The sequence below is a fragment of the Chelonia mydas genome, chromosome 16 (assembly GCF_015237465.2).
Source record: "Chelonia mydas isolate rCheMyd1 chromosome 16, rCheMyd1.pri.v2, whole genome shotgun sequence".
Taxonomy (NCBI): domain Eukaryota; kingdom Metazoa; phylum Chordata; order Testudines; family Cheloniidae; genus Chelonia; species Chelonia mydas.
In genome coordinates, this window is record NC_057857.1 from 6,810,887 (window position 1) to 6,824,704 (window position 13,818).

The 13,818-nt window shown below is 47.2% G+C and overlaps 1 long non-coding RNA gene across 1 annotated transcript in view; it reads left to right on the forward strand.

Moving 5' to 3' along the window:
* The first annotated feature begins 1,604 nt into the window (after positions 1-1,604).
* Positions 1,605-13,818, forward strand: part of LOC122463151 — a 34,046-nt gene continuing 21,832 nt past the window's right edge. Inside the window, exon 1 of the long non-coding RNA XR_006286214.1 lies at positions 1,605-1,750. This is a non-coding gene — a long non-coding RNA (uncharacterized LOC122463151). The remainder of the gene's footprint in view (positions 1,751-13,818) is intronic.

Here is a 13,818-nt window from a genome sequence, read left to right on the forward strand (position 1 = left end):
GCCCCAGTCCTTAAAGACGTAAAGACCAGTCGAACTTTAAACACGGGTGGTCCCCTTTCATTGGGCCTAGTGATGTGCTTAGAGACAAACGAAAGGGCACTAAGTCTCTGACTTGGGAGGCTTGAGATTAGTTGCCCGTTTCTCCACATATTTCCTTTGTGACCCTCAACAAGTTGCTTCTTCGTCCTGTTCCACAGTCCCGCCCCCCTCATAAACTGGGGCTAATAGCATGTCCCTACTCCACAGGGCTGTAGTGAGAGGATAACAGAAAGTCTGAGGTGCTCAAATACGGCAGCAACGGGAGCCATACAAGTACCTCAGATAGCTACATGGCATTCAGCAAGGGCCTAATCTTTACAGGACTGGGGCAGCAGCAAACCTCGCCTGCCAAGGGACCTGCCGCGCCTTGACTTGGACAGCCGGGGTGGAGAAGAGATTTCAGACTCCATCATACATTTAGGGCCGGGCTCTCCTGCTGAAAGTGCCCCAGCGGCCAGCTTTGCTGGCGGTGCAGGTGAGACTTTGTGGCGGTTGGGACATCTTTCTTCTGGGTACTGATGTGAGACACCCCCAGTTCATTCCACATAGGCTGGGGAACAGCAGTCAGCTGTGGGGCATTTCTGGTTGCTGCTAAGGCTGTCTTGAGCCTGCTTCCATGTCTGTGACTGCTATGACCGCGCCAGCAGGGCGGCTCATGTGCCTGGATGGGCGGGAGGCAGGCAGGTCCCCAGAGATGACGGTTTGCCTGCAAAGAACATCAGTCTTAAAGGAGCTGTTGACTATTGGAAGGTCTCCACTTACCCAGCGCAGAGAAGTGGCAATTGTTAGAGCTAGTCAGGAATTTTTCAACCAAATGGGTTTTTTTGTTTTTTTGTTTTTGCCAGAAAATGCCAATTCCAAAATTTTTTTAGTAGAAATGTGTCAGTTTCAACAACATAGTTTCTCAGCCCGGGGAGAATTTCTGGTCAAAACAAGCAAGAAACAGAGACCAGAATAGCCAATAGCCTGAGCATTAGAGCACTCACCGGGGATCCAGGAGACCTGGGTTCAAGTGCCTGATCTGAGCAGGGATTTGAACACGGGTCTCCTGTAACTCAGGTAAGTGCTCTAACCATTGGGCTGTGGAGTCAATCTCGCGCTCAGGCCTAATGTATATTTAATACGAAGTGGAACAGCTCCTACAGGAGAGACAGAGAGAAACCCACCCCAGAATAGCCAACAGCCCAGTGGTTAGGGCGCTCATCTGGGCAGGGAGAGATCAGCATTCCAGTCCCTGCTCTGCCTGGTTGAAGCAGGGACTTCAGTCTGGGCCTTCAGCACCGTAGATGAGTACCCTAACCACCAGGCTACTGGGAAGGGTACTCTGGTTTGGTGAAAAGTTTTGAAAGTCTCCTGATCTGATCTGATCAGAAACCTCAGTTTCTCCTAAATGGAATTTTTGTTTTCTGGCCAGCCCTGCCCATTGTGTCAAATTAATACGTTTTGTTTAAAAACGTCGGTTTTTAAAATGCAGGGGGCCAGCCCCTCAGCTGCTGTGAGCTGGCTTTGACAACAGTGGAGCCAGGCTAACTTGCATCAGCTGGTGTAAATTGGCATAACTCCACTGATCTGCTGCAGCTGAGGATCTGGCCCATCATTAAAAACTGACCCTCCCTTTCTGAGCCAGCACTGAAATCCCATATGGTTATCTCGCAGCCTTGGAAAATATGAGAAGATGGGGAGCAGAGAGGGCTGCATGACTGTTGTGCAGGTGAGAGTTGTTTTATATACACACACACACACACACACACGATTTTGACCCATCTCCTTATTCCTGAGGTTCTGCGAGTTCCAGGAGAAATATTACTTTATCTTATGGATAGTACAGCACATTCCATCCTCTGCTGAAAGAGACAAGCTATTGCCTTTTTAATTTCCTTTCCAGTGGCGCTGTATGTGTATGTCTGTATTGTTTGGGTGGGCCCTGGATGCTATCTCTGCCAGCAAGGGGAAGACCCAAATGTCCTGAAACAGTTATGAAAGCTTTACACATCAGACTGAAATTCACAGGCCCCTGAACCTTATTATGGTTTGAGTCTAAGCAATGTATTTTATTAGATGTGAGTGCGTGTTAACCAGACGGCATCAGGGAGCATCTTTCTTGGTATAGCTCTCTCCCTGCTGGGCCAAATTCTGCCCATTATTTCAACAGAACTGCAGCAGCTGAAGTGAAATCAGAACTTGTGCCCTTGGGCCTTAACATGAGACCATTCTCTAGCACCTTTCGCGTCTGCAGAGCTCAGGGCCTTGTACAAATATAAATGAATGAAACCTCCAATAGGTCAAACACTTCATGGTTCTGCCTTGTTTGGATCCTGGCTTTTGATTCATCCCATTAAATAGACAGGAGCCAGCTGCACCATTTGGCTCCAGTGTTCCATGCCTCATCTTGGAAAGCAGGACGTTCAGCAGCACAGCGCCCCCTACCACCATGGTTGATGCCCTCGCAGAAGGAACAATATTGCCTACTGGGTAGAGCTCCACTTCCTACAGTACCGAGATCCCAGCATTTCCTTGGAGCTGTGCCGGGTTGGCTTAAGCCCCCTTTGTGAGATCGGCTGGGGGATAACGGGCTGTGAGTCTTAAAATGGAACGGGAGTGACACTCACACAAGTCAAGGGGGGAATTAGTCCTCTAAGCCGGGCAGTAGCCGCAGCGCTGGCAGTCTCTCCCCTCACTTGCACAAGCAACAACAGAATGAATGAGTACACAGAGGAATCAGATATTGTTTAACACAGGCTGTAAGCGGAGGTGAAATGTTACAGTTTTAATTGGGGGAAAGAGGTTGAACAATGTCACCCCAGCTACTGGCTTTCATTACTCAGGTGCCTTTAATTTGTATTTACCAATACAGAGAGTTGGGAATGTGAAAGAGCAAAATAGCAACTCCCTTAAGCAACCGCAGCAATTGCTCTGACAGGCGGGAGGAGTTGGGCAAGCAAGCCCGCTTGAAAGAGGCTACGCAGACAACAATAAAGCCACTCTGCTGGCAGTCCTATGTTCCTCTTTGTTGAAGATACAATTGAACACCATTTTACTGCATTTATATTATTTGTGTTTGCAGTAGGAGCTGGAGTGGTGGACTGGAGCCCCATTGTGCTAGGCGCTGTACAAACACAGAATAAAAAGGTAGCCCCTGTCCCAAGGAGCTTGCAATTTAATCTACTGCATGTGTGTCAGACATGATTTGCTTTGCTTCATGGGGCTCTGCTGCTCTCCCCCCCCCCCGCCCCCACCCGTCTGTCCCCTCTAGACCTACCAAGTCTCACATGACCCTTTCAAAACTAACCATTCTGTAAAACCTGCCAGCACTGGCCTCCAGGAGGGGAAGCTGCAGCCAGGCTGTAGAGCTGATCTACCACTGCTTTCCCTGGGGGCGTTGAGAAGGAGGCCAGCAGGGCGTTGAGAAGGAGGCCAGCAGCCCTACATAACAATAATGGCACGTTTATCTGCCCCCCCCGCTTCATGCAAGGATCTCAAAAAAGCACACATACATTAATGAACGCTTCACATCCTCTCTGGTGAGGTTGGTCCTGTTATCCCCATTTTAGAGGGTGGAATTGAGGCAAAGAACAGTGAATGGTATGACCGCCCGAGATCCTGAGCCACACTAAGGCTGAGATAGGGGAAGGACTGGAGCAGTCCTGGCCAGGAAAACTGCACCTCAGGCAGGGTCGAGGAGGAGTTGGGCAAGCAAGCCCACTTGAAAGAGGCAAGGACCAGACTAAATGGAGCCCCAGCAACCCGGGCAAGGCGGGAGAGAAGCTATTTCCTGGAGGAGTATCACTCGGCAATGGGAAGAGAAACAGCCTCCCCACTGCTGAGGGCTTGCTGTGAGTTGCCCCCTACCCCTGTGACATTACCCAAGAGGGAGGGAGAACCACAAATAGGGACACTAGAGGCTGCCTGCACTGACCCCTAGATTGTGGGGTTTGAAGTGAAGGACTTTAACTCAATGGCAGCCAGGAGTTATCAGGCGTGGGAGGAAGTGGCCCAGGGGAGGATGAACAGCAGGTGGACTGGGCCCTGGCCATCCCACACTGTTACACGTTTGGAGCCCAATGGAGGAGGAAGATCTAGGTACCCCTGCCCACTCCAGACTCCCCTACTCTGAGCCATCAAGGAAGCTGACTGAGTTGAACCCCATCCAGGACACAGTGGGCTGGAAGGGAGACAGGAGTCGGAGGCCCAGACCACTAGGCCTGCTGACCACACAAATGACCCCATGATAAGTTCCCACAGAGGGTGCTCAACACCTCTGAAAATCTGGTCACAGTGCTCCAGGTTTTTCCAAAGAGCGGAGCATTAGCTTTCCACATTCTCAGCACCCACAGGCAGGCCCATGTTTTCTAAAGGGCTCCACACCTAATGTACTGCACTTGAAAATCTGACCCCCAAAATGACTTGCTTCAGGTAAAGCAGATCTGTGGCAGAGCTAAGAATAAAATCCTCCCTTTTGTCTGCCAGGCCTGGGCAATAGCCATTAATGCTTCCTCTTTGAAAGCCACGACTAATCCGAAGGGGTTGGGTGCCCCTTGGGAATTCCAGATGAATGGGGCTCATCTGTATCTGGAGTTGGAGAAGGGCATTGGCTCTTCCAAGCCTCAGCTTCTCCTGTGTGCTGCAGAACTGCCGTACCCCTGCATTGAGGATAGGATCTGTTGTCTGGCTGGGGCCGGGAGGTGACAAACTCAACTCTACGAATGAACGTCCCTAGATGACCCAATAGGAGCCAGGGGCTGGACTAACAGCAAGCCTAGCCTTTGTTTAAACACCCATTGCCCTGGTAACTACCAAATATGGTAAGAGATTCTGGTTTAAAAGCAAAAAGAAAAGGAGTACTTGTGGCACCTTAGAGACTAACCAATTTATTTGAGCATAAGCTTTCGTGAGCTACAGCTCACTTCATTGGATGCATAAAGTGGAAAGTACAGTGAGCAGATTTTATATATACACACAGACCATGAAAAAATATACATTGTAAGGAGAGTGATCACTTAAGATGAGCTATTACCAGCAGGAGAATGGGGTGGGGGGAGAGAAAACCTTTTGAAGTGATAATCAAGGTGGGCCGTTTCCAGGAGTTAACAAGAACGTCTGAGGAAAGGGGGGGGGGAAGGAATAAACAAGGGGAAATAGTTTCACTTAGTATAATGACTCAACCCCTCCCAGTCTCTATTCAAGCCTAAGTTAATTGTATCCAATTTGCAAATTAATTCCAATTCAGCAGTCTCTCGTTGGAGTCTGTTTTCGAAGTTTTTTTGTTGAAGGATACTCACTTTGAGATCAGAAATCGAGTGACCAGAGAGATTGAAGTGTTCTCTGACTGGTTTATGAATGTTTAATTCTTGACATCTGATTTGTGTCCATTTATTCTTTTACATAGAGACTGTCCAGTTTGCCCAATGTACGTGGCAGAGGGGCATCACCGGCACATGATGGCATATATCACATTGGTAGATGTGCAGATGAACGAGCCTCTGATAGTGTGGCTGATGTGATTAGGCCCTATGATGTTGTCCCCTGAATAGATATGTGGGCACAGTTGGCAACGGGCTTTGTTGCAAGGATAGGTTCCTGGGTTAGTGGTTCTGTTGTGTGGTCTGCGGTTGCTGGTGAGTATTTGCTTTAGGTTGGGGGGCTGTCTGTAGGCAAGGACTGGCCTGTCTCCCAAGATTTGTGAGAGTGATGGGTCGTCCTTCAGGATAGGTTGTAGATCCTTGATAATGCGTTGGAGAGGTTTTAGTTGGGTGCTGAAGGTGACGGCTAGTGGCGTTCTGTTATTTTCTTTGTTGGATCTGTCCTGTAGTAGGTGACTTCTGGGTACTCTTCTGGCTCTATCAATCTGTTTCTTCACTTCCGCAGGTGGGTATTGTAGTTGTAAGAATGCTTGATAGAGATCTTGTAGGTGTTTGTCTCTGTCTGAAGGGTTGGAGCAAATGTGGTTGTATCGTAGAGCTTGGCTGTAGACGATGGATCGTGTGGTGTGGTCTGGGTGAAAGCTGGAGGCAAGTAGGTAGGAATAGCGGTCAGTAGGTTTCTGGTATAGGGTGGTGTTTATGTGACCATCGCTTATTAGCACCATAGTGTCCAGGAAGTGGATCTCTTGTGTGGACTGGTCCAGGCTGAGGTTGATGGTGGGATGGAAATTGTTGAAATCATGGTGGAATTCCTCAAGGGCTTCTTTTCCATGGGTCCAGATGATGAAGATGTCATCAATGTAGCGCAAGTAGAGTAAGGGCGTTAGGGGACGAGAGCTGAGGAAGCGTTGTTCTAAGTCAGCCATAAAAATGTTGGCATGCTGTGGGGCCATGCGGGTACCCATAGCAGTGCCTCTGATTTGAAGATATACATTGTCCCCAAATGTGAAATAGTTATGGGTGAGGACAAAGTCACAAAGTTCAGCCACCAGGTTTGCCGTGACATTATCGGGGATACCGTTCCTGACGGCTTGTAGTCCATCTTTGTGTGGAATGTTGGTGTAGAGGGCTTCTACATCCATAGTGGCCAGGATGGTGTTTTCAGGAAGATCACCGATGGATTGTAGTTTCCTCAGGAAGTCAGTGGTGTCTCGAAGGTAGCTGGGAGTGCTGGTAGCGTAGGGCCTGAGGAGGGAGTCTACATAGCCAGACAATCCTGCTGTCAGGGTGCCAATGCCTGAGATGATGGGGCGCCCAGGATTTCCAGGTTTATGGATCTTGGGTAGCAGATAGAATACCCCAGGTCGGGGTAACAGGGGTGTGTCTGTGTGGATTTGTTCTTGTGCTTTTTCAGGGAGTTTCTTGAGCAAATGCTGTAGTTTCTTTTGGTAACTCTCAGTGGGATCAGAGGGTAATGGCCTGTAGAAAGTGGTGCTGGAGAGCTGCCGAGCAGCCTCTTGTTCATATTCCAACCTATTCATGATGACAACAGCACCTCCTTTGTCAGCCTTTTTGATTCCCGGCTGTTACTCTGAAAGATGTCAGAGTTGTTCCTGAGGCTGTGGATGGCATTGTGTTCTGCACGGCTGAGGTTATGGGGCAAGTGATGCTGCTTTTCCACAATTTCAGCCTGTGCACGTCGGCGGAAGCACTCTATGTCGAAGACCAGTCTGCTGTTTCGACCTTCAGGAGGAGTCCACCTAGAATCCTTCTTTTTGTAGTGTTGGTAGGAAGGTCTCTGTGGATTAGTATGTTGGTCAGAGGTGTGTTGGAAATATTCCTTGAGTCGGAGACGTCGAAAATAGGATTCAAGGTCACCACAGAACTGTATCATGTTCGTGGGGGTGGAGGGGCAGAAGGAGAGGCCCCGAGATAGGACAGATTCTTCTGCTGCATTAAGAGTATAGTTGGATAGATTAACAATTTTGCTGGGTGGGTTAAGGGAACCATTGCTGTGGCCCCTTGTGGCATGTAGTAGTTTAGATAATTTAGTGTCCTTTTTCTTTTGTAGAGGAGCAAAGTGTGTGTTGTAAATGGCTTGTCTAGTTTTAGTAGAGTCCAGCCACGAGGAAGTTTGTGTCGAAGGGGCTTTCTATTTTTAAGAGGGATCCATCTGAAAGCTTTCCCTGTGGAAAAAATTCCTCCTTTATGTTTGGTGCCAAAATCAAAAGTATTTGATACCTACGTACCCTGTGTCCAAAGACTGGTTTTAGGAAATGCACAGGATGTCTCTGTGCACAGACAAAGGTGGTTGGGTGTCTCTCTTTTTGGGGGGTGAATGGGAGTGTTGGGGCAGGAAGGTGGTCACTGAACGGAGGGGCCTTTGATGTACACAGACCATGCCCAGGGCAGGTGGAAGGTCAGCACGGTCTCCCAGAGTGGAGGAAAGGTCACAGCTATCTGCTGTAATTGCAGGACTTGGCAGAGTTGTGGTGAATTTGAGCAGGAAGGGCTCTGAGGAGGTGGGACTGGCAGGCAGTGAAAGCACAGAGAGATGCTTGGGGGAAGGGGACCACTAAGAGCTGGAAAATCCCTCAGATCTTGGTTGCACTGAACCCGTCTGTTGGTTAAGTTCATTTGCAGATCAGGCTGCAGAAAGCCCTTTCAGATTATACCTCAGATCTCTGCTAGGGGAAGGTCTTTGTTAGTATCGGTAACTACGTGTATCATGGTACTGCCTAGAGGTCCCAAGCAAGATGGGGGCCCTGTTGTATAAACAGTAAAAAGAGAGTCCCTACAATCTAAACAGACAAAGGGTGGGAGGGGAAACCCGTGGGGAAGTGACTTGTCTAGTGGCACGCAGGAAGTCGGTGGCAGAGTCAGACTAAGAGCCTCATCTCCTGAGTGCCAGCCCAGTGTCCTTTTCCCTGGACTAATACCCTCAGCCCTTGAGTGTCCCATTCAGTTGGACTTGTAGACCCTAGGCTGTACGTTTGGTAGAGTACCCAAGCACAGCTCCCCGTGTCTCTTAGCGAGTCTCTGTCTAAATATTCACATGATGCATAATAATATAATTGTCAGTTTCAGGGCAGCTGCATCTGTATTCACCTTCCAGCCACCTTGGTTAAGCACATTAGGCTTCCTGCTCCTAGGCATTATCTCTCTTGGGCAGAGACCCACGTCTCACTTCCTCCTGACCAGCGATTTTAAGGCTACACAGCTCCCTGCCTCACTGTGACTTCCCCAGCAAGCCAGACTGTCCCAAAAGCCAGCACCTTCACTTTCCTTTCTTTCTATAGGCTATGACCTGCAGTTACAAGTTAGCCCACTGCTCTTTCTAAGCAAGCACATTTATTCTTAAGGTGAAAGCATTACAGAGAAAACACATTAAAACAATAAAAGAACCTACACAGATGCTTGAAAGTTTAGCAAAAGTTACCCCAATTCTAGCCCAGGTAGGTTTTTGTCCTTCAAAACCCACAATTGGGTTTTCCCCCTGGTTACAAGTTCATCCATCTTAGATCCAGAACAGAGTCTGAGCAGATCAGCTGATTCTTTAAACAGGTTGGGTCTTTGATCTTAGCCTTCTGTAACAGGCAATCATCAGACAATGACTCCTCAGGGTCGTACCTTTGAAAAGCTGGGGTTTTACATAACCAGAGTTGGGGAATTTGTATTAACCCTAGGGATTGCCCATGAAATCTACTTAACAGTTATTGTTCCAAAAGTCCATACTTGTTTGGCACATTTTCAGTATGATCTTTTGAACTACCACATCTCACATCTGCCCCCTGAGAGAGGTAACATACCGTCTTGGCCCAGAATAATACATAAACTGAACACAATAAGGTCTTCTAAGGATTTTGCAGGAAATTGCCATCTCTGTCACAATAATTTTAAGATAACGTAGTTGTCTGTAATGGGGCTTACTTTAAAAAAAAAAAAAGAAGCAAACCTAGTTTTAAAAAGCAAAACAATGTACAAGGGAATTGTTGGCTTTCTTCAGAAAACATAGCACTGCCGAAGTAACGGCGGATGTGAAAATAATATCATACCACTGCTCAGTCAGCACCGAGCTACGATGTGTCATACTAAATTGATAGGCTTGGAAGAATTAGATTTTTATCAATAGATGTTGGTAAACATAGATTTCACTGTGCACACAGAAACCCATGGAAAAAAATATCTCCATCAATGATAGTCCAAATTTACAGATAGGCAAAGTAAGAAACGTGCTGCTTGATAATTTATTGGAGTTTGATTTAAGGATACTTACTGTGTTTATTTTGACATGTGATGTTGACAATTGGGGTTTCAATGGCTATAAAACTGTATCATTTTGAATCTGTGTTTACTATCCTTAAATAATTATTGTCTGACTCCCCCATAATTTCCCACAAATGTCAAAATGTAAATGAATAAAAATCAGGGGGAAAAAATCCTTAAACCCATAATTTTGTGCAACAGTGAACATCTAAATAGATTAAAATTAAAACAATGCTTTAAAATAAACACATCTGCTGAAATTATATGAAAAAATTGTATTCTGCCAAGCCTATAAATAAAGTATAAAATCCAGCCACTGCAATGCCTGGGCTGTATGGAAAACATTCCACCTGAAAGCAGCAGAAATTACTTCACTTCACTTTATACTGGCTACACTCCATTATGTGTAAATATGATTCAGAACAACCAATAAGCGGATAAGCCTTCCCCAAAGTTAATGATACAAATATCCTTCTCTTTTGGCTCTGCTGGGAAGAAAGTTTCTCTCTAGGTGTGCAGCTGTCAAAGGAAAATGGCTGGAATAAATTGCCTAGGAATTTGTGAATAGTGAAGGGACTTGTGTTGGGGCAAACTTGAAGCAAAAGAACTCTTAGGGCATGAATGCATTTTGCTTTGCCAAGGACTCGCTGTAGCTTGAATTCTGTTACCACAGAAAGGGTTTTTTTTTCGTTGGACTGAAGGCTTCTTGTCTGAATATTGTGCTGTAATCCTATCAGCTCTTCTAAACTAAGCAGGCGCAGGCTAGATCACTAACTGGCTGGGAGACAGGGTTGTTTTTGTGCCCAGGTGGTGCAGGAAGGGAGTGTGTGGTGGTGATTCAGTAGGTAGATGCTTGTTCCTTCTTTGAATTAGTAGCACACCAGCATTGGTACCAGGGCCCTGGTTTTTAACAAGGAGACAAAAGCAAGGGCCCAACTGCTTGTGGCTATTAGGGTCCTACAATGCTAAGGCCACATTCTGCCTATGTAAGCTTCCTTTGTAGTTTAATTGGATGTAGCATTCTTCTTAAGTTCCTGCTCTGAAACCATTGCATTGTTTTGCCATGAGTTGTTAAGAGATCTGCGGTGCTCCACCCCAGAGATGGATGCATTCAGTGATGGATGAATGATTCGTACAGTATGTGCTTTATAGGAGGAGGTTGTAAATTTTAACTAGTTAATATTTCCATGGTGCTCTGAGATCCTCATATGAAAAAAAACCCAAAAACCTTACAGGAGGGCAAAGCATGAATTCTCCCTATACTAGCTGCGTAATTTCTCTGTGCCTCCGTCCCCCTTCAGTAAAATGGGGATAATACTTCCTTGTCTGTTTAGGCTGCAGACTTTTCAGCTGCTTTCTATTTGTATGTACAGCACATTTGTATGTACGGTATGTATAGCTTGGTTGGGGCCTCTAGACACCACAATCATTTTGTGTGGCATTCGCGATTGAGTCAGGAGCGCAAATCCCACTCTTAATGCACATTTCAAAAGGACTGCAACTCGGCTGAGGGTGAAGGGACACTTAGAAAAAAATTTGGAATATATACCAGATTGTCAAAGGCATTGAGGTGCTTAAAGAGGCTGTAATGGGATGTGTACCCCCCCCCCCCCCCGCAAGCTCTGAAAGGGTTAATGTGGGCTCAAGGGGCCTGTTAGGGTACTTGGCTGCACCTGGAGGATAGGAAGATGCCCAGGGAAACAGCAGCAAGGGATAGGACTGCGCAGACCTTGGCTGCTTTTTATGGGGTCTCTGGGCTGGAAGAAAGTGTAGAGGGCAGGCCTGGGTTCTCCTACCAGCCACTGGGAAGTGGCACAGGAGTTGGAGATGCCACTGAATGGCTGGTACAGAGACACTTTGTTACCCTGGAAGGGGAGGACTATAGTGACCTGGTTGGAGAGCTGAGTCACAAAGAAGGAGCACCCTGAGTCGTGGGGAGAAGGGGGGTGGGTCACAGCTTGAGTACCTGATGGAAGAGCGTGCCAGACCAGGCGCTGATCCCCCAGAGCAGTCACAAGGAGACATCCCCTGCGTTGAGCAATTCTTGTCACAGATGTAGGCATGTGCTTGTAGAGATTTTCAAACACACATATCTGCATCTTTAAGGGCCAAAATGCATCTGAATAACTGGTCCTGAGAACACACTAGACTGTTTTTTCTTTTACATGGAATTATAAGGATACAAAGTTGCCAAGACAAATCTTATTAATCTACAGAAGGAAGATAGTAGTGAATGGTCTGTTTATTTTTCAAGTGACCGCTTGTCTTCAAACTTCCCTGCGATCTCTAAAATATGCAATTTATTTCAGTGAGAAAAATTGTTTTGTTAAAGAAATCCACATAGTGTCTGTAGGTTTGATTTCAGTGGTCCAGTTATACATTTCTTTGTGATAACTACCAGAGTATATACTACCATGTTGTTATCCCATTTCTTCCCTAAGAGTGACACCTTTCTATCCAGAGAGAAATCCCCTACTATGGTTCATATCTTTGTCTAGTTAGTAGAAGTGGGTCTTGTAACACAGATTGCTGATGATTTGCCAAAGCTGTAAAGAGAAACTCTAAAAAGTAAATGGATTTCTGCTTTAAGCGTAAAATAGTTTAAACATTCCCCATACATGTGTGGAAACTGCAGTTTTCAGAAGACTAAAACCCACTATTCTTGTCTCAGTTACTTTTTCAAGTGCATGGCAGATGACCACAGCTGTTATGAATCAGCTGGCTGCGTGCTTTGGATTGTTGTCTCTGAACTATGAACGAATCCTTGGCAAGATGCTTGTGACTCCAAAAGCATGTTACTGACACTCCATTTGCCATTGTTATGCATGATAGCCTCCCCTTCAGGTAAAATGCACATTGTGCAGAACAAAAACTCATTGCTGATTTGTTAAGAAAGTTCTCAAATCAAACTCTGAAGAGTAGTAAAATGAAAACCAAGGCTTGGATTTTCAAAGGGAACCTGAGTGTCCAAGTTCTTTAGGCAACTTTGCAAATCCTAGCCTAAGTCTTTTGTGAGTTAGTTAAATAAGATTTGCATAGCCAATAAACCAGTTTTTTTTTTTTTTGCTGCGTCCACATCTCCAGTGCTTAACGCTCCATTAAGTGCAACAGCTGGAGTGTCTAGCTTGCAGCATGAATACCATGGCTCCTTGTCTAATGGAGTGGATGAAAATGTCCTTTAACATACAGTAATGGAAGAGTTGGCCAATGAAAGAGAAGGGGGCAGAAGGCGCAGTGTCACCCCAGAGGGGAGAAGCTGCGTGATACCAAGCCCAGACTTGATCTATTGTTTAGCTCTGGAATGACAGGGAAGGAGATAAAATTCATTTCTGGGGAACCTGGCGTGACTGACTGGCTACTCAGCAGCAAGCTCTGGTGCAGTTGTTAGAACAGGGGAGACGCCAGGGTTGTAATTGAAGTTGTCACTTGTGTCTGAGCAGAGAAAAGACCTGACCTGCCCATAGGAAGGGGTGGGAACAAGTTAATTCTGAGGGGGTGGGATTCTCTTTAGGGTTGCTAACTGTCTAATCGCACAAACCCAAACACCCTTGCCCCGCCCCTGCCCGGCCCCTTCTTTGAGGCCCTGCCCACCTCTCACTCCATCCCCCCTCCATCCGTCACTCGCTCTCCACCCACCCTCACTCACTTTCACTGGGCTGGGGCAGGGGTTGAGGTGCTCTGGGAGGGAGTTTGAGTGCAGGAGGGGGCTCAGGGCTGGGGCAGGGGTTGGGGTGCGAGCTCTGGGTGGTGCTTACCTCAGCAGCTCCTGGAAGTGGCCAGCATGTCTGGCTCCTAGGCTCAGGGGTGGGAAGGCAGCTCTGCGTGCTACCCCTACCTGCAGGCACCACACCCGCAGCTCCCATTGGCTGTGGTTCCCGGCCAATGGGAGCTGCGGAGATGGTGCTGGGGGTGGGGGTGCAGTGCACGGAGCCCCTGTAGCCACCCATCTGCCCCATATTCAGAGGGACGTGCTGGTCACTTCCAGGAGCCGCACGGAGCCAGGGCAGGAAGGGAGCCTGCCTTAGCCCCACTGCGCCGCCAACTGGACTTTTAGCAGCCAATTAAAATCTCCCGGATTGGTTTCAGAAACCACTGGGAGATCAATGCTGATTCAAGGAAACTCGTGGCCAATCCAGGAGGGTTGGCAACCCCA